Consider the following 24,026-nt stretch of genomic DNA (forward strand, 5'->3'; position numbering starts at 1 on the left):
ACGGCCTCTGCCGTGTGCTTCATGGCGTTTTCAGCGGCTTCCTCTGAGCCGCCCATGCTGCATGGGGCGTTAATCAAATGGAGCAAAAATCTCTCACGTCTTTTTAACTCGGCTTTGGAGGCAGGCCACACGCGCCCAAGTGGCTTCCGTTCCCTCGCCCTCCACAGCTCTCCGCTTGCACGTAAGGCTCCTGCCTACGAATGCCTCCGTTTTTAATTCTGGGCCTGCCATTATCGCACTGGGGAATGATAACGGGCACGGGCGCTTCTGGCCCCACACACACACACACACACACTGACCTCCCTCTGCTGGAAGGCCATCCGGAGCCAGTCCTTGGGCTCCAATGGGGATGCCCTGGACTCCCGCACCTGGGCCTGAGCGCAGAATGCGACGTGTGGTGCGCGGAGAGCACGTCCCTCCTGCAAGCCGGGCAGCATGTGGCGGCAGAGCCGTGCTAGCTTTCATCACGCCCGGGCACTAAAAGGAGCTGTGCGGCTGCGGCACCATGGCTCGCCGCCCAAGCCTGAGCCCCGGGTTTGTATTCAGGCGGCTCGCTAGCCTACACCCCCCATTCCAGTGCAGACGTCTCCTGGGACACATTGACAAGGTAAGAGCAGACGTTGCACCAGTACCTGCAAAGCCAAATCAACCCCAAGAGTGACAGGCCCACCTGCAGGAAGGGATTGCCCACTGAGACAGGTGTTCAGGCGCTAGCGGCCCCCCGGGGACACCAGGGCAGGCCACGCTCTCTGTACTGCGTGCTAAGCTCAGGTCTCGGGGACCCGGGCTGGCGGACCAAGCCTGTGCGTGAGCGTCCACACTGCATTGTAGACCTGGGTTTATAACTGCTGGACCCCCCCAGGGTTGGGGAGGGGGTGGGCTCACATCCGTGCTAATGTTCACACTGCATTGCTCAGCGCTTCTCGCCTGAGCTGTGTCCTCACTGTAAAAGGACAGGGCTCACGGGCTGGTGGGATTCAGGTTCTGCCCCAAGCCATGTCCTAGGGACCCGGTTCCTCAGTGCTGGCTGAGCTGATTCAGACTGGTGTGTGTGTGTGTGTGTGTGTGTGTGTGCGAACGAACCTAAGTCAGAGCTTGGGCATAATGCAAAGTGTAGAGCATCCCTAACAGGGCGCGGGAGCTAAGCCATGCTGCCGGGCAATTCATTCATTTCCTCTAGCTGCTTTTCGGAGACGCGGGAGCGGGTTGGGGATGGATTACTTGTAATGCAGAAGACTCTATGGACAACTGGAGACCAAGTAAGACTGCAATGTCACAGGTAGAAAGCCAACAAATCCTGTTTAACTGAGAGGGGCTAGAACTGTTTAATGTCTTTGCTGTTGGCTTTTTCTAGTGCCTATTTAACTCAAATGACTGACACAGAGAGGAAATCTCCTCTCCTTGACTGAGGTCTGAGAAGGCTCCCATGCCATCTCACTGAGTCCTCCAAAGAGACCTCCAGCAAACTCTGGAAAATCACACCAGCCGTTCCTGATCCCGCTTTTCCTTTCTCTTTGTTGTTTTCCATTTACAAAGATGTCATTTCTGGGATTTCAAAGGTAAAAAACTGAACGTGAAAAACCCAAACCAACCTAACACCCCACAAAACCCACTGAACAAGTTCTCTGACCCCTCCACAAAACCAAGGCCCGGCAGGCATTCTATGTGCATCAGAAACCAGCATTTAGAAATCCAGGATGAGATCCTCTCCCTGCTCTGCTCCCTTCACCTGGAGTAAAGTGGCTGCACTCGAACAAAGGGATCCTACAAGCCCGTGGGGCTGGAGATGGGTAGAGAGGATGAAGTCCCAGGACCGAGATTCAAGACAGCATTGTAGCCCATAGATCAGCCTGGGGAGGCTGCTCTAACGTAGCCAGTCCCTCAGGATTGTTATCCCTGGGGCCGCTCCAGCCGTATGAGCAGCCCAGAACTGGGAAGGTTTAATGATGGCTTAAAGGCACCTTAGTGCCCCTGCCCAACCCCCTAGGCTGTGAGTTGTGTGTGCTCCTCTTAGAGGCTTAGCATAGAATCTCACCCTCCATATTTTCCCCATTAAGGTCCCCTTTAATGACCAACTGCCCACCTCTTCTCTGTCCAACGTCTCCTTTTAACTTCCTCTTCCCAATTCATGGCTACCAATGATATCTCATTCAGAGCGATCCTTCCTGCTAAAGGCTACGGCCCCCTAAGGAAGCCGTGGCATGTAGTGGTGAGAACACAGAGCGGAGGCCAGCGAGTGCAGAGCGAGGGAGCTTACCCCCAGCTCTTCTACTAACCTGCTTGTTTGAACTAGGCAAAGTCACTTAATTCTGTGTGCCTCAGTTTGCTTATAAAGGAACAGCTACTTCCCAGGGAACAGTCTAAGACAGCTGATTTACTGATTTCTTGCAGGCACTTTCAGGACTTCAGCCTCTTAGACGATTTCTCCCTTGTCTACCCTAAAACTTACGTGGCTAGGCCCTGCACACATTTTTTTTTCTCAGCTCAGGGTATGCTGAAAACACACATGCTACATTTTTCCTCTTCCTAATTATAAAAGGGGGCAGGCGTGATTGAGCGAGCTGATTAACTAATAAAAATTCTCAGCAGTAAAATTAATGCATCCTAATTCCCTGCTTGGAACTTATAAGCCTCATCATTAAATTAACATACATGAATATGTGTTTTTTTTTAAAAAGAAAAGAATATAATAAAATTTTATAATTGCAATAAGACACTCCGGCGTGTGGATTATGGGAAATAAACGTGTCCCAGGTGTGTTGTTAGGCAGGAGGCTGACTGGGACTGTAATGTGCCCTTTGTGAATTAATACATCACAATTCACAACCTGTCCTCTCTCGGGACTTACATACTGGCCCCTGAGCTGGATGGAGTATCCAATTCTGGCTATGCTGATGTGCGTGTTAGCTAGCATTGTGTTCCAAGTAATAGCTAATAAAGGGGAGCAGGGATGCTTGAAAATTGGGATTTGCCTCCAGCAGGAAATTTCAATATTTTAACCTTTTATTTTTTTGAGTCCCAAAATTGGGATGAAAAGTTAAAACCTCGAAACTTTTCACAGAGCAGAAAGTTCCAAAAAAATGTTGGCTTGAAAAATGGCAAAAACGTTTCATTTCACCTCAGTTCCACATTAATCTGTGGCCACCTGCAGTGCCTCATAGGTGTTGTGGTTTGGGTGTCATGTGAATTATAGTTTGGGTGCCACATGTTTCCATTCTCCTCTATGGGCCGAGTGCCCCAGCTGGACTACATCTCCCATGATGCACCATGGCCACATGACTCCCATGATGCACAGCAGTTGTTTGGCCCCAGGGGAAATGCTTTGTAATGGACAGTTGAAATATTGCAGCAAAATCAAAATTTTCCAGAGGAATTGTTAGATTTTGAAGCAATTCCACTTCGAAGAGGTGCACACAGCTTTCTGCAAGGCAGACTGCGTTCTGTGGAGCAGTCAGCATCAGCTCAGCTTGGCCGATGTACTGCTCACCACGACCAGCATTTTAGCCATGCAGGGGAGGGGTCTTAAAGTGATAAGACACCACACTGATCAAATTTTCCTCTACTCACCTGAGATGGTAACTGGTTCCACTCCTGCAGACTGACTGACTAGTGGAATATCTGCAGGAAGATTTTCATGATCAAAATATAGCAATTTTATTTTAGAAGTATATGTGCAAGATAATATAATCAACTGGCCAGTGCATATGCACTACTGCCCTCTACTGCATGGACTCAGAACTGTTCATCTGTGTGTCATAAGCCCTATACTACCAGTATGGGGATTCTCTATTAGCTCAAGTGGCCCTTGCTGTTGAATGAGGAGGATGTGTGTTCTACCCATACTGCTGCATGATTAGTGGCCACGACATACAGGATAGTGACAGTAGTGGTGTTCTATGTAACATGGCCACCAATTTGTTACATTTTATTGCCTCTATATAATGGCTTGGGGACATTTAAGAAGCTGAGCTGATGCTAGCAGAGATATTAGCGCTGCATCACACACATTTACGTATCCTCTCCACCATCAGAAAACCTTCACCTCATCCCACGCAGCTAGCTCTGAATAAGTAAGTGGTGCATCCCTTGTTCAATAGGGCAAGGATTTAAAAAAGCCCCAAGGGCATTAGGTGCCTGACAGGAGAATCTAGCCAAGGCTTTGGGCCCCTGACTTCCTGTGTGGCTGGATCCTGGCAAACTGGCTAATTATACAATGAAGAATCATTTGAAATTTATGACACCTCTACACGAACCAACCAACTCTGGTTGAATTCGTTCAACCAACTCTGGCTGAGACCCACATTTGCTCCATCCCTTGCAGGTTGCTGTTCTACTTACTCTGACTAGAGCCAGTTATTTACACTAGAAACGATCAACCCAAAACCCCAGGTTCATGTACAGGAAATTTACGCTGCAGCAATAAATCCCACCTTGCTGGAAAGGAACGCTGCCAAGCTGTTTATGCCCCAGATTCCCTTTCACAAAAATCTACCTGGAATGTTTTCATTGCTGTTGTTATTAGTATTTTGTTTTCATTGCATTGCTAGTGTTTTGGCAGAAGGAGTAGAGGGAGGGGACCCGGGGTGAGGGGAAGAGGGAGAAGAGATTTAACATATTTCCCTGGCAGCATTAGAAACTGCATGATAGGAGACAGAGAAATTGACTAGACGCAGAAGGTGAAGTTGACTAGCATGGTTGTACTGTGGGAGCTGAGTGGAACAGCACTTAATGGACAGGTGAAGGGGTGGAAAATCCATTACACTGATGCCCTGAGGGTGTGTGTGGGGGGGAAATGGGCCCCCCCCCCCCTTCTTTCCCCCAACACCCCCTGGACTCAGAACTGTGCAGGGGAGACCACCCCACATTCTGGGTGCACTAGGACTCGGGGGGTGTCCCCCACCCCATGTGGGCTTGGGTGAAGGCTGCAGAGAGGAGACATCCAGCCAGTTGGGGCAGACGCAGCCAACGCAGGGGCCCTTTGGAGAACTTTTCTACAGTTTTGGCTGGACTTTCTCTGCCCTGCGCTGGTTGGCCATTTATGTCGCCCCTTTCCCGCCCTTCCAGTTTCTCCTCTTACCCTCACCCCGCCTTCCCTTCAATGCCTCCTGGCCCTTCCTTGGGCTAATCCCCAGCTAACGTGTTTAAAAATAATTGGCTGCATTAATGTGCTGTTTGCTGCCCTCACACTAGTCACTCTGCTGGTGTGTTCAAGCCCTTCCCACACCCTGCATCTGTCTGGTCTCTTTAGATGTTAAGCTCTTCTCCAGGGACCATCTTTTTGTTCGGTGTCTGTACAGCGCCTAGCACAATGAGGTCCTGGTCCGTGGCTAGGGCTCCTTGATGCTACAGTAATACAGGTAGTATACAATAAAATAACAACATTCTTCCCATTGTAACAGTGACCAGAAAGCAAGTGTGAAACGTTGGGACAGGGGTGGGGGGGGTAATAGATGCCCATATTAAAAAAAAGCCCCGAATAGCGGGACTGTCCTTATAAAATCAGGACATCTGGTCACCCTGTACCAGAGGGCTGATACACTGTGCAGGCCTATGCATCGCTTAAACTCTAGGGTAAAACTGATCCCGGGGCAGAGAGCCAGGTCTCTTCTGGCCAAAAGGCCTTATCAGCCGACGTAAAGGTCTAGTGCCGGCCGTCTGCAAAGGGGTGAGTCTCACCCCGAGGGAGTCACATTGGTGACCACCTGCATCAAAGGCAGGCTCAGCTTGTTCAGGGCTCAGGATTGTGTTACAGACAAGCGGGGGGCTTGTCACCTCTCCTGTTTCTCAGGGATAAATCCCTAAATGGAAAGAGATGTGTCTCATCCCGCAGGACTGGCACCAGTGCAGTCCTGAATGCTGTGAGACGGCGAGTACCCATGCTGGGAGCATTGCCACGTCCAAAGTTTTATCCCGAGTCTTTGCGATGGTTGACATTTTTCTTAAAGCCCCAGACTCTCGAGTCCTGGGATGAAGGCCCCCCCGCGCTATGCCCGCTATTTGCAATCACTGAAAAGCTATTTTTCTGCAGTTAATACACCTGGTTTATATTTTACCTAAAACAATGTGGTTTTGGTTGAACTGCTTGGGAAATCACAGCTAAATTTACCAAGGTTAGCGTGTGTCCTTCATTTAAAAACCAATGGAAGTTTCTAGCCGTGGTGGTAGCAGAGAAAAGTTTGAAAAAATGACTCCTCATAGCTCAAAAAACCAGCCGGGAATGAAAAAGAACCCCCAAACTATTATTTTTTTTAAAAATCTCATGATTTTTAAGCTAAACTCTCGATTTTTGAACCTTTGGGGCTGGTGATGCTACACTACTAGAAAGGCTAGGTACCTGGTTTGTAGTTGTCTAGTGTACAGAGCACTGGACTGGGATGCAGGAGACATGGCTTTTGTTCCCAGCTCTGCGACTAGGTAATCTTAGCTGAGGTTAGTCCCGCTTTGAGCAGGGGGTTGGACTAGACGCCCTCCTGAGGTCCCTTCCAACTCTAATATTCTATGAGTCTATATCCCCACTGGGCTGGAGGCAAGCTGGCTCTCACTCACATGTCTGCCATTTTCAGAGATGCTGGGGGCGTTTTCTGCTCTCACTGACCCAGGCGCTTAAAGAGTTAAAAAGAATAACTGTCCCTTTGTAGAACAAGCCCTGTGATTTTCCTCCAAGCCAATAAGGTGTCGGGACTGTGCATTGCTGAGCCATTATCACACTCCTCTGGTATGTTCCAATCAGGGTGTGAAGGCTGAGCAATTTTACCCCTGAGAAGCACAATAATTGCCATGCCATACACAGTCCAAGGTGTCTCATTGTTGCTATGGAACAGACATTATACATAATAGCAAGTATAAAACAGCCAAGGATGAGCCCGCCATTTACTGCCGCTTTAATGATATGATAGCTTACAATTGTATATCATCCCTGGCTTCGCAAGCTTAACCAGCTAGCATACAAACTCACACAGGGAGTGCTTGCCCTACCGCTGAAATGCAGCCACTTCTGGGGTGGAGTGAGGTGCTGTTTAACAGCACATAGCAACCTCACAGTTTAGCACAGCAAGGGAAGGCGAATGCTGTCTCCATCTGTAATTGCAGCAGCTGCATAGGGAGCCAGTTCCAAAGGTAACCAGATAGTGAAAGTTATCTGCTCTTACAAAAAGTGCCTAAGGAAGGGAGAAATACCCACAATGCATCTTCCTAGTAGTGCAGTGCTGAGCCTGGCCGTCTCCTCTCTGCAGCCTTCGCCCAAGCCCACATGAGGTGGGTGAGACCCCCAAGTCCTAGTGCACTCAGAATGTGGGGTGGTCTCCCCTGCACAGTTCTGAGTCCAGGCGGTGTTGGGGGAGAGAGGGGTGTCCCCATTTCCCTCCCCCCAGCCTCAGGGCATCAGTGTAATGGATTTTCCACCCCTTCACCTGTCCATTAAGTGCTGTTCCACTCACCTTCCACAGTACAACTATGCTAGTCAATTTCACCTTCTGCGTCTAGTCAATTTCTCTGTCTCCTACCATGCAGTCTTTAGCAGGACTCCCACAGAGGCCAGCAGGCTCTGGAGGGCCGCAATGCAAAGGCAACTGCCTTTGGAAGTCCTACGTAGAACCGGCATTCCCCTTCCACTGGCAAACCCTGACCCCCTGCCTCTTGTATTTCTGCAGGGCCTGAGGGGAGGGAGACTCATGGGCCGTGTTAACATGGCTCGGGGCACTCACTTCACAGCCAGCGGGGGGGCACCGCCACATGTTAGATCGCTGGTTCCCAACCCGTGGCTCGTGGGCCAAAAGTGGCCCGTGGTGGCTTTCAAAGTGGCCCTTTGAAAGGGAGCCACTGCCTAGGGATCCAGGTGAAGCGCACAGAGCTATAGAACACGTGCAGTTTCCCTGCTGCAGCCTCCTCCCTGAACTCCGTCCTTCTGGCTGCGGTGGGGTCCTGCTGGCGGAGCAGCCAGGACACACCATGCTTGAGGAGGGGCAGGACTCTAAAAATCAGGTCCTTCCGGTTTGTCACTCATCATGACAGCTGCCAGGCCACATGCTTCAGTGTGTAGTGACAGTCACCCACCTACACTAGTGCTTGGTCTGTGAGCGTGTGACACACTGCGAGTAATTTGTAGGTGTAAAACAGTGAATGTAAAAATGAGCCCCGTAGCATCAACGTGTTTACTGTAAATATGGCGTGATTTGTAGTCCTGAATGGTGCACACGTCAATACGTTGTATGAGTTGATAGACTGGTGGTCCTTCAGGGTTGTAAAGATGATATTTGTGGCCCTCGAGCCAAAACGGTTGGGAACTGCTGTGTTATATGCTCTGGAGAATGAGAACACCCACCGATGACGAAAGGTCTATGGGACTTAAACCTTCCTCGTATTAGCCAACCTCTCGGAAGCTGAACCCATGTCCCTTGAAGTCAAAGGGAACCCTGTCCTTGGCTGCAATGCACTTTGGATCAAGCCCGGAGGGCCAGACTTTCCATAGAGTTCTGCACGTTGGGTGAAGGGCTTTTGGGAAAATCCGGCCCCGATTCTAGGTGCTGAGCCCTGGGGAATTTCCTCCAGGGGCAGGTTCTTCCACAGTTGTCCTTAGTGGAGCTTCTTGCTCTGTAGCACTGGGCCGGGGCCGCGGTCGGAGTCAGTACAGGACTGTCAGAGCCAGCCTAGGTGGATCTGGAGTTTGAGCCTGTCTGATAATCTTGACATGCCTCTGGCCTTTCTTTATGGCTGTTGATGCCTTAAGAAAACATGGCGAGTCTCCGTTCTTTTCAAGAGAGAAAATAATTAAAAAGAAAACTCTGTTTCAACTCCCCTCTCCCTGGCGCTGGCTCCCCCGATAGAGTCTGCAACGCCTCTTTCCTGGTTAGCGTTTTATTATCGGCTCCCAGCAGGCAGGGAGAAATTTGCATTTTAATGTGGTGTTACAGCGCAACTCAAAGTACCTGTGACTACCCTCTGCCAGGGACGCTCACTCCCGCGCTACTTATCAGCACAGCCGCTTGCCTTTTAAGTTGATGCTCATTTTCCTCCCCGCTGAGAACCTGATATTTCCCCCTCTTTTTATTTTTGTTTCAATCGAACCTCATAAAACATTAAAAACCATCATAAAGTAAAGAGAGGAGTCAGAAACCCACCTAATATTTGGAGGCCAAAGCAATGAGGTTGCACGCCCCCTGCCTATAGACATCCACGCACAGAACACAGCCAGGGGATGGTGGGTGTGATAAAACCGCACCTCTAGGCTAACAGGCTTCTTCAGTTTGAAATCCACAGGAGAGAGGCGTTCTTACATCCCGCCGCCTGTTCAGTGTTATCTGTCACTTGTATCCAAATCAAATACTCAGTCATCTCTCAGCAGAGAGCAAACGCTACCTGCGTGCTGAGCGGTGTGTGTGTTGTGCTGCTCCAGAACACAAGGCTGATGTCTGTTATCCGCCGTCGCCAGGGCTTTCCATGGTCCTGGGGGCGGGGGAGCTGAAGATGCTAATGTGCCACGGGATTGCTAATCTCTTGGATGGGTTTGTGTTGTTTTCAAACCGTGTCTATTGCTAAGAGAGAATGTACAAATGAGATGACAGCCTGGAGCTGAAAGAGGCCGTGATGTACCCAGCCAGACAGCCTTGTGTTAATAGTAAAATACTGTACAACGATCAGAGCTAATACATATCTATCTATCTATTTATCTATCTCATTCTCATAGTTTCTCTTGATTAGATATAGATTTGGGAGTTTGTTGACCTGTTTTCTTATTTTCCCAGCACCCCCCAATCTGGCGTCACTGTGTTTCACGAAGTGGCTGGAGTACTCAGGAAGCGTGGGTTCTGGAAAGCAGTGCTGTCTGGTGGTTAGAGCAGATGACTGGTGGGTCAGGGCGAGTGAGTGGGAAAAGGGGGCAAAACCCCGCCAGATCAGAACGGTGAGCTCTGCTCTGCCCTGCCCTGCCAGTGGTGCAGGTCTCGCCCCAAGGCGCAGCGTGACAGAGAACTCGCCCGACGGTTTACTTAGCGCTATCAAGCGAACCAAGGCGATGGCTCTGTGAATGGTGCCTGGAACACAGCTCTCGGAACCCAGGATTTGCCAGGTGAGGAAAGTGGAAGTGATTTTTAACTGAGAACCTGATTTCCAGAGACAGCGATCTAGGCAGCCCAGCGAGATGGCCATGGACACAGGCAGCTTTGCAGTCCCAGGACAGCTGGCAGTGCGTGCCGAAACGTGTCTGAGTCAGAGACCCAAGCCTGGCTCTAGAAGAACGTGCTGAGTCCTGTAGTTGCCAGGCCACTGTTCAGCTAGTGGACCCTGCTATTCATTCTCTTCTGCCCATCTCCTTCAGCAGCTTATCAGTTATGTGCCTGTTAGGGCCTCATCGTATTGAACGGGACTTTCCCCGCTGCCTTCAGGGGGCAGAAGCCCAGTGGATGTACCAGCCAGGGATATGAAAGCTGTGGTTGCTTCTTTCATATCCATCCATCTCTCCATCTGACGCTCAACCCAGTGATATTGCAGGTAAAATTCTCTCCACGGCAGAAAGCAAAACATCTCCTCCCTGGTTTTTGATCCCCCAAGCCACGCTGCCCTCAGGAGTCATTATCGCCATGGACGGGTGGGGCAGTGGGGTCAAGTGACTAAAACACTCCAGGTGACCTGCTCTGTGACTGGGGGAAGTGCCTCCCGCCCGCCATAGTTTCAGCTCTTTGAATGCTCGCTGCATGTGTGTACAGCCAAGCCCAGATCTCATCTCAGGCTGCTGTAATTCCACGAATCACAGGGAGAGATGCATGAAAACCTGGTGGCTGGCCAGTGTGGGTTAGGGCTCGGAGGGCATGGAGAATCCAGAGCTGCCCGCCTGCCCTGTTTCTGTACATCAAGGGCTGGATTTAGGACCCTCACGGCTAGGTGCCTTCAATTGGACCACGTCTTTTGGCAGGAAAGTGCGACGCTGGTTTTAGATGCTTGTGTTGGAGTCTGTGCTCCCACCTAATTAAAGGGATCCGGCAGTGCAATGTAGCAAACCCTTGGGTCAGATCTAAATAACCCACAATTGCAGAAATGTGGGGCTGGAAGGGATCTCGAGAGGTCATCTAGTCCAACCCACCGTGCTGAGGCAGGATTAAGTCTGATTAGCCCTGGACATAGCCTCTGTCGCTGATTTGTGGCTGTGGATGTTATTTAGGGCCAGTCCCCTTGAGACACTCAATATGTGCCAATGTAACAGGGCGCTTCATCATGGCTGGGCCCCTGTCATCGGGGATGGTACTGGTCCTGCGGTGGGCTGGATACAGGTTGGACTTACGCTACGCTCTGCCCCCCTGCCGACGCCCACACAGGGGCTGCCATTCTCCCCCGCGGCAGAGACACTGGCCAGCCTTCCCCCAGGGAGAGAACGCTGAGCCTGCCTGATCTGAGAAATGCTTGTTTACATGGAGCTGTTCGCGGGGGGCTCCTGGAGTGACGTGATACAGAACAAACAGGATTAGCCAGGGAAGAAACGTTCGCAACTCAGTTAGGTATGAGAAGCTCTGAGGCTCAATTCCTGAGGTCAAACAGCAAGCGCCGCACCGGGAGACCGGGAGCGATCGAGGAAAGGACAAGCAGGGCGGTTTCAATCCTGGATTGCCAGACAACAACAGTGAGTGTGGGGCGATTGGGCCGACACCGTGTACCCTGGAGGGCTCAGCATGGCCAGCCCCCGGGGAGAGAATAGCCCCTGACATGAGACTCAAACTGGGGGTCCTATAGTCCTTTCAGCCGTGATTTGACTTCCTTCTAGCAGGGCTGCTACGTGGAAATGTTCGACTGGATCATTCTGGGTCATTGAGTCCGGTCCCCGGCAAGTGATTGAGCGGGTGAAATTCACCCCTGTGTCGAGGGCCAGAATAAGAGCTGGGCATCCCTTGAGTCCCACTTAAACCCTGTGGGATGAGGACCTGGCAGACTAGGCTGGGCTTATTTTAGAACTGAGCCAGCAGGCCACCGGCAGAGCTGGGACTGAACCCTACATCTTCCAAGTCACAACCCCCAGGCCCTACCCACTAGGCCATGCTGCCTTCAGTTCCACCCCCGCTGGCTGCTCGTCTAGCTTCAACCTTCCCTCCCACCTGGCACGAGAAAGGATGGGGGATCTGCTGGGGGTGCCCCAAACTCTGCAGGATGCCTGACACTGCAGGATGCGTCTTGACTGTCCAATTCCTAGGGTGGGTGGTTTGCAACACTGCCGGCCAAAGCAGCACGGTTCCGGTCTGCCTGCGCTCGTCACGCACCGCCACCTCCCCCACCAGCTGTTGTCCCGTCAGCCTAGTGAGCTCTTTGGGCCAGGGTCTGTCTCGTGCTACACATGTGTCCAGCGCCTTGCACAATGGGGCCCCCACTCACGGCGGAGGCTGCCGTCATGCAAATCATAGAGTGAGCGAGGGAAAAGAGGTTAGCTTCCACACGCAGCTCTTTGGGGATCGGCCCCTTTGCTTTATTGAGAAGCCACCCAGGGCCAGCCTGAGCCCAGACACAGCCTGGCAGCGAGGAGCAGATGCTGTCTGGCGGGCCAGGTTTTGTTTTGCCTGTGACCCTTCATTCAGCTCTATTAATTCCCCTATAGCAGGGTGGGCTGCCTCTTTTAGGGGCCTGGATAGCAGAGCTCCTTTGAGAGAAGGTGGCCTGGCCTGGCAGAGGGACTGCTCAGACCCAGCTGGGAAGAGAGCCCGGTGTTACCTATTGAGCTGTGGTCTGCAAATATTCATCGATTCCCAGGCCAGAAGGGACCACAGGCAAGTCACATATTCCACGGCACAATGTAGCCCACAGGTTCCAGAATTCTTGGGGTAACGCTGTGTGTGTGTGTGCACGTATTTGAGTTTGTATGTATATATGTGTACCTGCATGTCTGTGTGCCTGTGTGTGTCTGTGTGTGCGCACATTTGTGTGTGCCTGAGTGCACACGCAGGTGTGCGTCCGTGCATGGCCATGCATTCCTGTGTGCCTGCATGTGTATGTGTGTGTCTGCATGTGCATACATATGTATGTGTGTGTGGAAGTGTGCACATGTATATGTGTTCGGATACACTTGTTAGTGTGTGTGTGTGTGTGTGTGTGAGAGAGAGAGAGAGAGAGAAAGGCTGGGAGGTGGAGGGAAATAGGTTGTGTAGAGTCTTACCGAGAGCCGGTGGGAGCTCTGTGAAGACATTTCTGCCCTGCTGTTAAATGTACCTACTCACTAAAACACACAGATCCTAAAAATATCATAAACTGCCATACCCGTCACATTATTAAATTGCTGCCTTTGTGTCAAACACCTGGGGAAATAAGAGAGAGGCCAGGCGGGAGCCGGTGCACTGTTTCAAAGCAATCGAGAAACACAGCTGGAATGCACTCAGAGGAGGCTGGGAGCAGACTCAAGAGAGGGGAAAAACAGAGCGATAACATAGAGGCCGGGATAGGGTAATCCTGCCACCTTCCTTACCCTAGAAAGGCCCGGGGGCTTCCATCATGCCGCTGCTACTCCTGCCCTTGGGGTAGGAGGCCTGGCCCAGCCAGAATTTGGGCAGCGGAATCTCTGGGTCCAGCTGATGGCATGAGTGAGCAGAGGGACAACTGGCGGCTACCCCTGAGGCGGGCGGTTCAGAGATCCGAAGCCCACTGACCTTGGTCTGACACTGGCGTAACCCTGCTAGTGCAGTTCCTCCCGACGTGAGCCAGGCAATGGGACAAACTCTTCAAAGACCTCACCTCCTTCCCCCTTGTCCTCTGCTACCCCTCTGGGCTGGGGGGGGGAAATGTCTATCTAGGCCCTGGGTCAGGAAAGCACTTAAGCACGTGCTTAAATGGTTCGTTTCCATGGGACTTACGCAGGGACTTAAAGTTATAGAGTCATAAATCCCAAGACCAGAAGGGACCGTTACGATCATCTTCTAGGCCGACCTCCTGCATAGCTCCAGCCGGGGAATGTCACGCAGTGATCCCTCCGTCCAGCCCATATCTGATGGCTGAGCTGGGGCACGTGTTTCAGGGCTATTCCGAATTGGGCTGTTTTCCCGAGGGGCGGCCTTTGCCTGTAAGTGACTGTCTCTCGCTCTGTGTCTGTCCTGCACCTGGCACAATGGAGCCTGGCTCTCGGCTGGGGCCCCGAAGTGCTACCTCAATATAAATAAATAATAATAATCGGACTGTGATCACCGGCTTTTGACGGGTGGCTGCCCCCTGCCTCACTAGCCCACCAGAAATACAGCCACTGCGATGGCAGGCCCAGGGTGCCGTCTCCACAGGAAGATCCTCCCCACCGATCTTCATAAAGAAGAGCTCAAGGAAGAAAGCACAGCCGCATACATAGGCCGCATCAGCAAAAAGGAGGGTGTTTCCCGTTAGATACCTGGCTGTGGACCTGATTCCCACTGGCTCCTTAGCTCTGCTTAAGCCCATCTCTTTCACTCTTCATTGTATAGCTACTCAAAAGAGATAAAGGGCTGACTGCATGGGATATTGTATTATCCGGGAGTCTTTAGTGGGTAGCTCTTTGCTTCCTTCTCCGCGCTCAGAGAGTCTGTCTCACCCACGTTTTATTTTCTTAAGAGTTATTTATTTCCTCCTCCTTTTACCTCTAATGAAACTCGTCTGGCTGGGTGCCCGCTGTGGCTCAGGAATATGTAATCACAGCGCAGGCGGCTTTATTAGTTCCAACTAGTTTCCTATTTGATCAGCAAGCTCTGAGTGATACAGTGTATTCGGAGCGACCCACGTGGTGCCCGGCAGGCTGCTGTCGCCATGTAGGTCCCAGGCTATTAGAGAGACGAGGGGGAGGGAATATCTTTTATTGGATCCACTTCTGCTGGTGAGAGACTCAAACTTTGTGGCTTACCCAGGGCTAAAGATAGAGCTTCTCTCTCTGCCAACCCTCCCCAGCCTACTGGCATCAACTGCTGATATCTGTCTCTCCTTCCCCACCGCTCACCCTTCATTTCAGGCCATCCCTACACCCACTGTCCCCACTGCAGTGAAGTTCCCCCTTCCCAGCTGGCTGGCTCTCTTTCCTGCTCCCAGCTTCACTCCAGGAATCATGCTAGCTGAGATGCTCATCCCTGACTTGCTTTGACACCGGTCAGAAACCATCAGTAAGAAGTGGAGACGGTGGCCCGGCAGCTAAGGCACTGTGGGACTTTGAGCGGCCGCAACGTCCACATGGCCACACGTCCACATCCAGGCCAGCACACTGAGATTGCCTTCCTGGCTGACCCCCTCACTAACTCACTACGTAGCCAAGTCCTGTGTCACCCTGGGGAAATCGTTCCATCTCTCCAGGCCTCAGTTTCCCATCTGTAAAATGGGGATGAGCCTGATTTTTGTATTTGGTCTCTTTAGATGCTAAGCTCTTTGGACAGGGATTGTCTCTTGCTGCGTGTGTGTAGAGTGCCAGGGCAATGGGTCCCTGCTCTTGGTTAGCAGTCAGTAGGCTTTACTGGATATAAATAATAGATCTTAACAGCAGAAGATGGAGGGTCCATGACATTGCACACCAGTGGTAGCGAGAACCTTTTGCAGTAGAGTGGATTGGGCTTTATTCCAGGTGCATCCGTCTTTGGTACTTATATGGCCCTTGTTCGTATCTAAGCATCTCACAACTCCCCTGCCTCCAGAAGGCGGGGGAATGCTATCGTCCCCATTTAACAGATGAAGAAACTGAGGCACAGAATGACTAAGTGACTTGCCCATCACACAGGGAATTGGTGACAGAGCAAAGAATTGAAGCCAGGTCACCCAACTCCTAGACTAGCGTGCTCTCCACTGGCCCAACCATCTTCCCTACTCATAGCCCATCCCCGGTACTGAAAACTTCCCTGATCCCCAAAATAGCTCCCTCTAAAAGGCCAGTTTCTACATTTCTCACGCCCAGTTAAAGCCAATTGATTCTAGACATGCTCAGAGAAAAATTCAAAATCTGTGTAACACATTGATCATTGCTGCAAAACACTCCAGTATTGCCGCGTAGCTCTCCTGCCATTCTAACAATTACCCATCGATCAACATCTGGACTCCTTCAGATTCCCCTTGGCTGATGTGATGCCAGCGCCGCTAATAAAATTTACAGTCATAGCCGCTAAAAACCAAACCCTAATAAAACACAAGTGAGAGCATGACTGAAAGTCGCTAAGCTGGTATGATGGACATGCCGGGGAGGGCGGTGGGAGACAAAACTCTCACTGAGGCTTCCTGCTCCACTTTCAATCGCATTCTGCGGGGGAAAGCGCAGTGGTTTAGGGAGGAGAACTTCCACTTCAAAGGCAACTCAGCGGCTTTGCTGCTGGGCTAATGTGGATGAGTATAATCCAGCTGCAGAGGAAATGCCTCGGAGCTGTTCTAGAAATTAACCGTTCCATTTCCTCTGCAACCAACGGTTGCATTTTCAAAAATCTCTGTTGTCAGTTGCTCGCCCGGCCATGCCTGGATCTACGTTGCATTCTGGTCTGACAGTGCACACATTATTCCAACAGAGCAATCCCCGCGTGCTGTATCACTGAGGCTTGGACGTTTTACAGACCTAGCAGGGTTCTGATTTCACTGTTCCACCTGGGCTTTATCCACCCAAATGCATCCCAGAGAGTTCGCCTACTCAAGACGCAGTAGCAAAGGAGTCAGTTAACAGGGACGCCCACTGAATTACCAGATACAGGATTTGAGACAATCAGGATCTTGCTAGATACACGGGCCTGATCCCGTGATCATCTTCCCTTTCTATTTGGTGCCAAGTTGAGTTTCTTCTCTTCCTTGCATGGAAGGTTGAAACTGTTTCACCAGCAGACCCAAGGATACTAACCAGACCAGTGAATACGCTGGCTCGCCTGTGAATAGTAATGTCCACGCCGAGATCAGCCATTCCCCAAATACTTGCGTGAACAGCAGCTGCCCACCCAAGAATTTCCACCTAGCGAAGAGGGTGGCGCTATGAACGGGGTGAAATGGAGCCGCCGCGTGGAATTGGAACAAATGCACCTAAATTGCCTTTTGCGGCATTTGTCTGGTCCCGGTGTGAGGAGTCCTGCTCCAGCTCCCGTCCCTTCCTGGTCTGACAAGCTGCCTGCCTCGCCTGCAAGACGAAGCAGAGATTACTGTGACGGTCACAGAAGTCAGGGGTGTTTTAGACCTATTAAAGGGTCAAGAGGACCCGACTGTGCAACTAACCTCCAGGAGAGGTGAGCTAACCTGGTGTCTGAGCACCTTTAAAGCCTACTGCCGGACCGTCGTTTTTGATAAAACTCTCCCCCCGTTGCCTGAATGACAGCCCCACTCCCCACTAAAACATTACCCCAAGCAGAGCAGGCCGGGACGGGAGACGAGATGAAGGCTCCACGCAATCTGGCTGCGTGCCAATGTAATTCACCTGGGAAGCGGTGAGAGGCGATGGTGATGGCTTGCTGCACCAAACCCTGAGACAGGCAGGCAGACAGATAAGAGAGAACACACTACTAGACAGATGGATGAGTGTGTATGGGGATTTGGGGGGTGGATGGGGATGGATGGCTGCATGGGGGACTGGACAGACAGAAACACAAAAGAAAACACTGACACTGGCAGGGGAGAGAAACTATTTTCTTGTGTTTTTAGGAAGTCTAGTGTTGACAATCCCAAGTGGTGGACATGCCACCCTACATCTTCACAGATCCTGGCAGCCCTTGGAAGATCAGACAGGGTAGCCTCTAGCCCTAGATTTCAGGCCCATATTTCACAGTTATGAAGGGTTCCAATGGTGCATCCATCATCAACACATCGACCCTGCTACTGGTGTCCTCTCTAACTGTACATCTCCTCTCCAGCCTTCCCCGTCGGATACCCTTGTCTTCGCTGGGGGGGGGGCTGGGATTTAAACCAGCGTGCATTCACTCCTTGCTACACCGCTCCACCTCTCCATTGATACTGTCTCACGCAGCGGCTCACTTGACAGCCCGCGAAATGATCTGTCACAAGTAGCAACGGTAATGAAAAAAAAAAAAACAACAAACCCCCAACAACCACCATGTCGCATGTGTCTGGGACCGAAACCCACGCCGAGCGACAGGCAATCATCTTCTTTGCCTGGCGCTCCCCTTTGAAGTAACACCCACAGTGTGGGGAATGTGTGTTTCCAGCGCTGGAACACAAACATTAAACAGCGACTGCAGCAAATCAATAGATTGCTCATTAGTGTTTGAAAACACTGCCGGGCACCGCAGGCGTCGCCGGCTAGACACGACGGCATTAAAGACTTCATTTAGGCTTGAGAAATAGCTGTGTTTCCAGGAGATGTACTGAGCAACCTAACTAAGTGTTTGCCAGCAGTCATGACAAGTCGGCTCGGATTGATCGTGCGTGCCGTTGAAGGAACAGAGGGGCCGGGCTGCCCGTGAAATGGCTTTGGAGAGGCGCTGGGTTAGAGGAGACTCCGAAGGATCTCCCGCTAAAGGGCCTCCGTTCTGGCCGAGGTGGTAGTGCCGTGGCTCCGTTGCGGGGCAAATCCTCAGGGCAATCCAGAGGCCCCGCAGCAGGCGGGTGAGCCCAGCACAGGAGATCTGGCTTCCGTTCCCGCCTCTGTCCCACGTGTGACCTGGCACAGATCCTGGGACCGACCTGGCTAGAAAGCCACTGCATACGTGCGCGGGCCACGCGGTCTCGGGGTCTCTCTCAGCTGGGGATGTTCACCTCGCTGCCCTGCAGGGAAATGGAGGGATTAATTCCCGGGAGGCACTCTGACACTGCAGTGATGGGCTCCTTCCTAGACAGAGAACAATCCTTGGGGATCTCCAGAGGCAGGCAGACCCAAGTGGCCCAGTCAGTGCTAATACAGCCTGGGTGTCACAGGAGCCCGCATTGCACCTATACTCCTGCTCAGCTGGGGGCATGGTGGATCCGTTGTGCGGTAGAGGTCCATTGGCCAAGCCACCCAGGCCAAGGAGCCCCTCCAGAGCATGGCACCCTTCACAGCAGGACAGGAGTGGTTTTCCTGTAGTCAGTGCCCTCCCCAGCACCAGCGGGGAATTGCCAGTTAATAAAGAAGTTCGCAGCCTTTGTCAAGCTGCTGCCCCAGTGGTTCGAGGGGGTGAAATTCCTCCCTGGCCCCTGCTGTGATCAGCCGATACCTTGGAACAGGAGATCTGCTCACCGCGGCGTCAGGGCATCCCTCCAGGGACTCTTATGGGTCACAAAATTATCCTGCTCCAGTCAGCAGAGTGCACGTTCAGGGAGGTCAATGCAGCGACACCAGTTTAAGCCGGCTAAGGCACCGGCTCTAACTCTCTGGAGCCGCCTGTGCCAGTCAGTCCTGCAGACTGACATATGCACCCTCTCTGAGGATCTCTGACACCCGCCGGCCAGGCATCGACCTGAAATGGGCGGAAGGGAAAAAGGAGGGGGAGGAGGCAGAGCCCAGTTCAAGGTCAGGAGACGAAGCTATTGAAAGAAGCTAGCGCGTCGATCAACTCGAGGCCGAGGGAGGCCGTGGCTCAGCACCTGGGGCCCCGGGGAACAGGTGCGATCTGTCAAGGGTATTTAGCCCTGATACCTACATGCACCATTCATCATGGCAGGGGATGGCGCGTTGCATCAACGTCAAGGAAGCAGGGAAAGCTGCAATGAGCTGGATGCAAGCCACTGGCGACGCCGGCTAATTGACTTCCCTGTTTGAGCTGTCCCGGTCGATAAGGTAGCATCAGCGCGGGAGGACAGGAGGCTACCAGTCAAGTGAACCCCTGAAATTCCCTGGCTTCAGAATGCGCCTTGTGACGCCGGCCAAGCCACGCTCTGAGGTTGCAGCTTGTTCCTGTGTCACGGCCAGCCCTGGTTCCTTTGCAAACCCTCCTGGGGCAGGAGATGTGTCGATGTCTCACCGCCTAGAGTTGGGAAGAAGCTGCCCCCCCTGGTGCGTTAGGGCCGCGTGGCTCCTGGCGAGGGCCTTTTCCCCGGTAGGCTGGATGAAGTTAGTCTGATTTGGAAGGATGGCTTTTGTGCTTAGGTAGGATGGTCCCTTGGACTTTGGAAATCTAGCTTAAATTCCCTGGCCTGCCATGAACTTCCTATATGACCTCGGGCGTTCCTTAGCCTCTCTGTGCCTCAGTTCCCTCTCTGTGATATGGGGGTAATAACACCCCCCCGCCCCCAAAGGGGCAGTGTGCAGGTCATCCAGCATACCCCTGGGTGTGCCCTGGCGCTCAGCTACTACGCCCCAGCTACGGGTGCCTGGTCCCAACCCTGGATTAAGCGGTGAAGGTGTGAAGAAATGCAGCGTCACACAGCGACGTACCAGCACCGAGCTGTCGGTTCAGCAGCTGCGTCCCTGCACGTTGCCTTGCTGGTTGCACTTTTCTGAACCTGTTGCCCGTTTGGCTGGCCGGGACTAGAGCAGGATCAATAAAAATCCACTCTTGCGAAGTCCGTCAGTTTATCTCCCCCGTCTCCCACCCTGCGGCGAGGGGGGAGTGGCAATGGGGGCAGACAGAGGATGCCCCCAGTTACAAACCTGGATCTAGGCAGTACGGGCATGTGCCCTAGACACTGGAGCATCTGCAGCATTCGTATCCTGCCCGGGTCTCAGAGCAGGGGACAGCGTTGCTTTCCCCAATCTGGAGAAAGGGGCGAAAAGGATCCCTAAACAACGCCAGCTGCCTGCGGCTGGCTGACCATCCGACTGTGCCGTGGGAATAGGAAGAATGTGAAACGCACCCTCAGTTGTGCCTTGTGGAATGTCCTTCCGGACACGGACAACAGAGCAGAGAGGAGGAGGATCACTGTCGCCTGAGAACTGCAGAGGTGTGACATCGACGCGGCTGCGATCAGTGAAACGGGCTTCTCCAGGGAGTCTCAGCTCGAAGAGGCTGGTGGCGGATATCTCAGAGGGGTGTTGCAAGGAGAAGTGCTTTAAAGATCGTGAAGCTCTTTGAGATCTATGGATGACGAGCACTGTATAAGAGCCTCGAGTTATGATGTCTTCACCTGGATTTGCCTGGGCTACACAGGGCTTCTTGGGGCACTCCTGATAGCTCTGAGTCAGCGAAACATTTACTCACCCACTCCACTTTACGCAAGCCACTAGTCTCAAGGATTCCAGCCAGACTGCTCACCTGCTTCGAAAGAAGCACGACCTTAAGTGCTTTGCTGAATCGCTGCCTAATTCAGTAGATGGGCTGGGACCACAAAAGCAGTGAGTTGCACACATGGAGGAAACCCTGAAAGTCAATGCCCAGCAAAGAGTTACGGATTAGTGAAAAGGCAGGGTGTTAAAGGAAAGACGCAAGGCTGGGGTGGGGAACTCCATCTCCAGGGATGGACAGAGGCAATGCTCCCAGTGCCGAGCCTGTGACATTTCTGGGTAACTTCACCTCTGGCCTCTCCATGGTCTGCTCAAGGGATGCCCCTTTAGGTCTCAGGAATCAGGGCCTGCAGCTGGGCCTGGGATCCAGGACTGCTCTTTACCCAACAGTAGCGCTTGGCCCGTGACTACTTACTGCTTATACCTGAGCTGCAGTTGCACCAGCCCCTCCAGCCCTGCTCCGCTGCCTCTGAACTTCGGCTCTTCCTCCAGGACCTTGACTCTGACCACTAGGCATGGTAGCCCATGCCCCGGTCCGTGACAAACCATCACCTCCTATGGGCAGAATCCCGTGACTCTCTCCCTCCAGACCAGGGAATTAGGCTGGCTGTCCCCCTGCAATTCATTGTGATTCTCGCCTGCTGTTCTCCTCCCTCTCAGGGACAGTGGCAGGCGAGCTGTGACCATCCTGCTTTCCCAGGGCGCAGGACATTTATTCTCGGGCAATCCTGTTACAGAGAAAACGTATCATAAAACTGCTCCCCATGCAGGCTGTGCGTAGGGTTTGCCTCCTGGCTCCAGGTTCACACTGGGTTTTGGATCAACTGGCCTCTCAGTCCGTTCAGGCTGACACTTGATGGTGTTTTGGGGACTTTGTCCCCCAGGCCTCCGGGGACAGGTACAACCGATCAATGCCCCTCTCCCCGGGCATCTGCATAACGGGCACTCGGGACTTGGCGTTATGCCTTCACGCCAGTCTTTCCTGCTTCTACGGGAAACCCACCCAGCGACACACAAAGGCATATCACTCGTACGGATACCGACGGGCACGACTGTTTTACATGCCTGTGGCATCTCAGTGGAATCAGCTCACAAAGGAGACAGACAACCTTCATGAAACAGATGCAGTTGTCTCAAAGATCCCCCTGTGTTTGTCACGTCTGCCACGGGGCCTTGGGGAGAGAAGGCATCGTGTGCCCTGGCGTGCAGCTGGCAGGAGGGCAGGTGTCAGCCCGTCCCACGTTGTGTGACAAGCTGCAAAAAGAACACGGCACGCAGAGGCGCAGCGGCAAGTGTGTGTGTGCAAATACGCATTTGTAGTGTGTTGGTCTAGAGCTCAGGACACCTGGGTCCCATTCCCAATGCCGCTGCTGGCCAGCTGAGTGACCTTGGGCAAGTGGCTTCCCTGCTCCGTGCCTCAGTTTCCCCCTCTGTCAAATGGAGGTGATGATCTTGGTAAAGCACGTGGAGATTTGTGGAGGGAAAACACTGCGCAAGAGCCAATTGTTGTTATTTATTACTAGTACCTTTATGTTTGTGTGCTTACGTAGGCAGGCCTTCGTATGCACGTATGTACATGTCTGGACGGATGTGGATGCGGGTGTGTGCTCTTGTAAGCACTCAGTGGCCTGTTGTAACACCAGCACGTGCTGCCTCCCTGCTCACCGTGTCCTTGCAGGGGGCTGGACCCCTTATTATCACGCACACACTGCGCCGTGCCGTGTCCAAGCTCACTTCCTGACCCTGTAAAAGCCAAGTGACAATCCTGAGCCCTCCAATGCTTGGCTCGGTCAGAGAGCGATGCTCCGGGGTGGCTAGCTGAAACGTAACCTTTCATCGCCCTTAGACCTAATTTGGTCCAGCCTGCAGATACCAGGCACATGCAAAAGTAATCCACGTTTGCATTAAGCAGAGCTTTAATTAAGCAGAGCCAAAATCTCTGCTATCCCTTCCTTGCACCAGGTGCTCTATATCCGACTAGTATTTCCCAGCAATAATTTATACTGTAATGCTGGGGACCAATAGGAGGCTATTTAAAGTCAAACCCAGCTGTCACCTCCATCAGCACCAGTTTGGTTTTGGTAGCTTTCTTGGTACATGTGATTACGATGGAAAACGAATGATAAGGTCACCAGTGATGGACATAAACCGAACATCCCACTCAAGGACCTAATCAGAGATCAAGCCGTGTGGTGCTTGATCTTCAAGGGAGCCGTGTACCTTCTGGATGCGCCTTGACGATGGCGTTTGGGATGGATCCGACAAGATGTTGAGCACCTTCCACTCCCAGCGATCTCACCAGCGCACTCAATACCCCACAGAACCAGGCCTGCGATGAAGAGTCAGGAGGTCTGGTTTAGATAGGGTGGTACTGCCCTCCAAAGCAGAAACTAGTGCACCAGATTCTCTTCAGGGGCAAATTGGCATTGAAACGATGCTGATTCACCCCACTGGGTGGCTGTTGTTTTGGGGAAAAAGCTGGCGTCTGAGATTCCAACGCCTCCAAGGGGAAGCGGAAGTTGGACAAATTCACTTGAGAAATAAAGCGCAAATGTTTAAAAGGGAGGATAATTAAGCACTGGAACAATTTACCATGGGTCATGGTGGATTCTCCAGCACTAGCAATTGTTAAACCAGGATTGGATGTTTTTTTTTAAAAGATTGGCCCTAGGTCAAACAGGAATTATTTTAGTGAAGTTCTCTGGCCTGTGTTATGCAGGAAGTCAGACTAGATGATCACAGGGGACCCTTCTGGCTTTATAATCTATCATTTAGACCCTTGATTCCCATTAAAACTAATGGGAAATATACATCCAAATCTCTCGTGGCTTTGATAATTTCAGCCTGTAATTTAGCTTCAAGTGAATCTATTGTGTCATCCTGCACTTTAGTTTTGTTAAGCGTTGACAATTCCTCCTACCGCCTTGCTTCAAATGTGTTACATTATCTCCTGTGACTAGCTGCTAGGGTTACTGTTGCTGCGGATTGGAAATAAATGTAATGTTCC

The sequence above is a fragment of the Emydura macquarii genome, unplaced genomic scaffold (genome assembly GCF_026122565.2).
Source record: "Emydura macquarii macquarii isolate MOO-44397 ecotype Brisbane River unplaced genomic scaffold, CSIRO-AGI_Emac_v2 contig_450, whole genome shotgun sequence".
Classification (NCBI taxonomy): domain Eukaryota; kingdom Metazoa; phylum Chordata; order Testudines; family Chelidae; genus Emydura; species Emydura macquarii.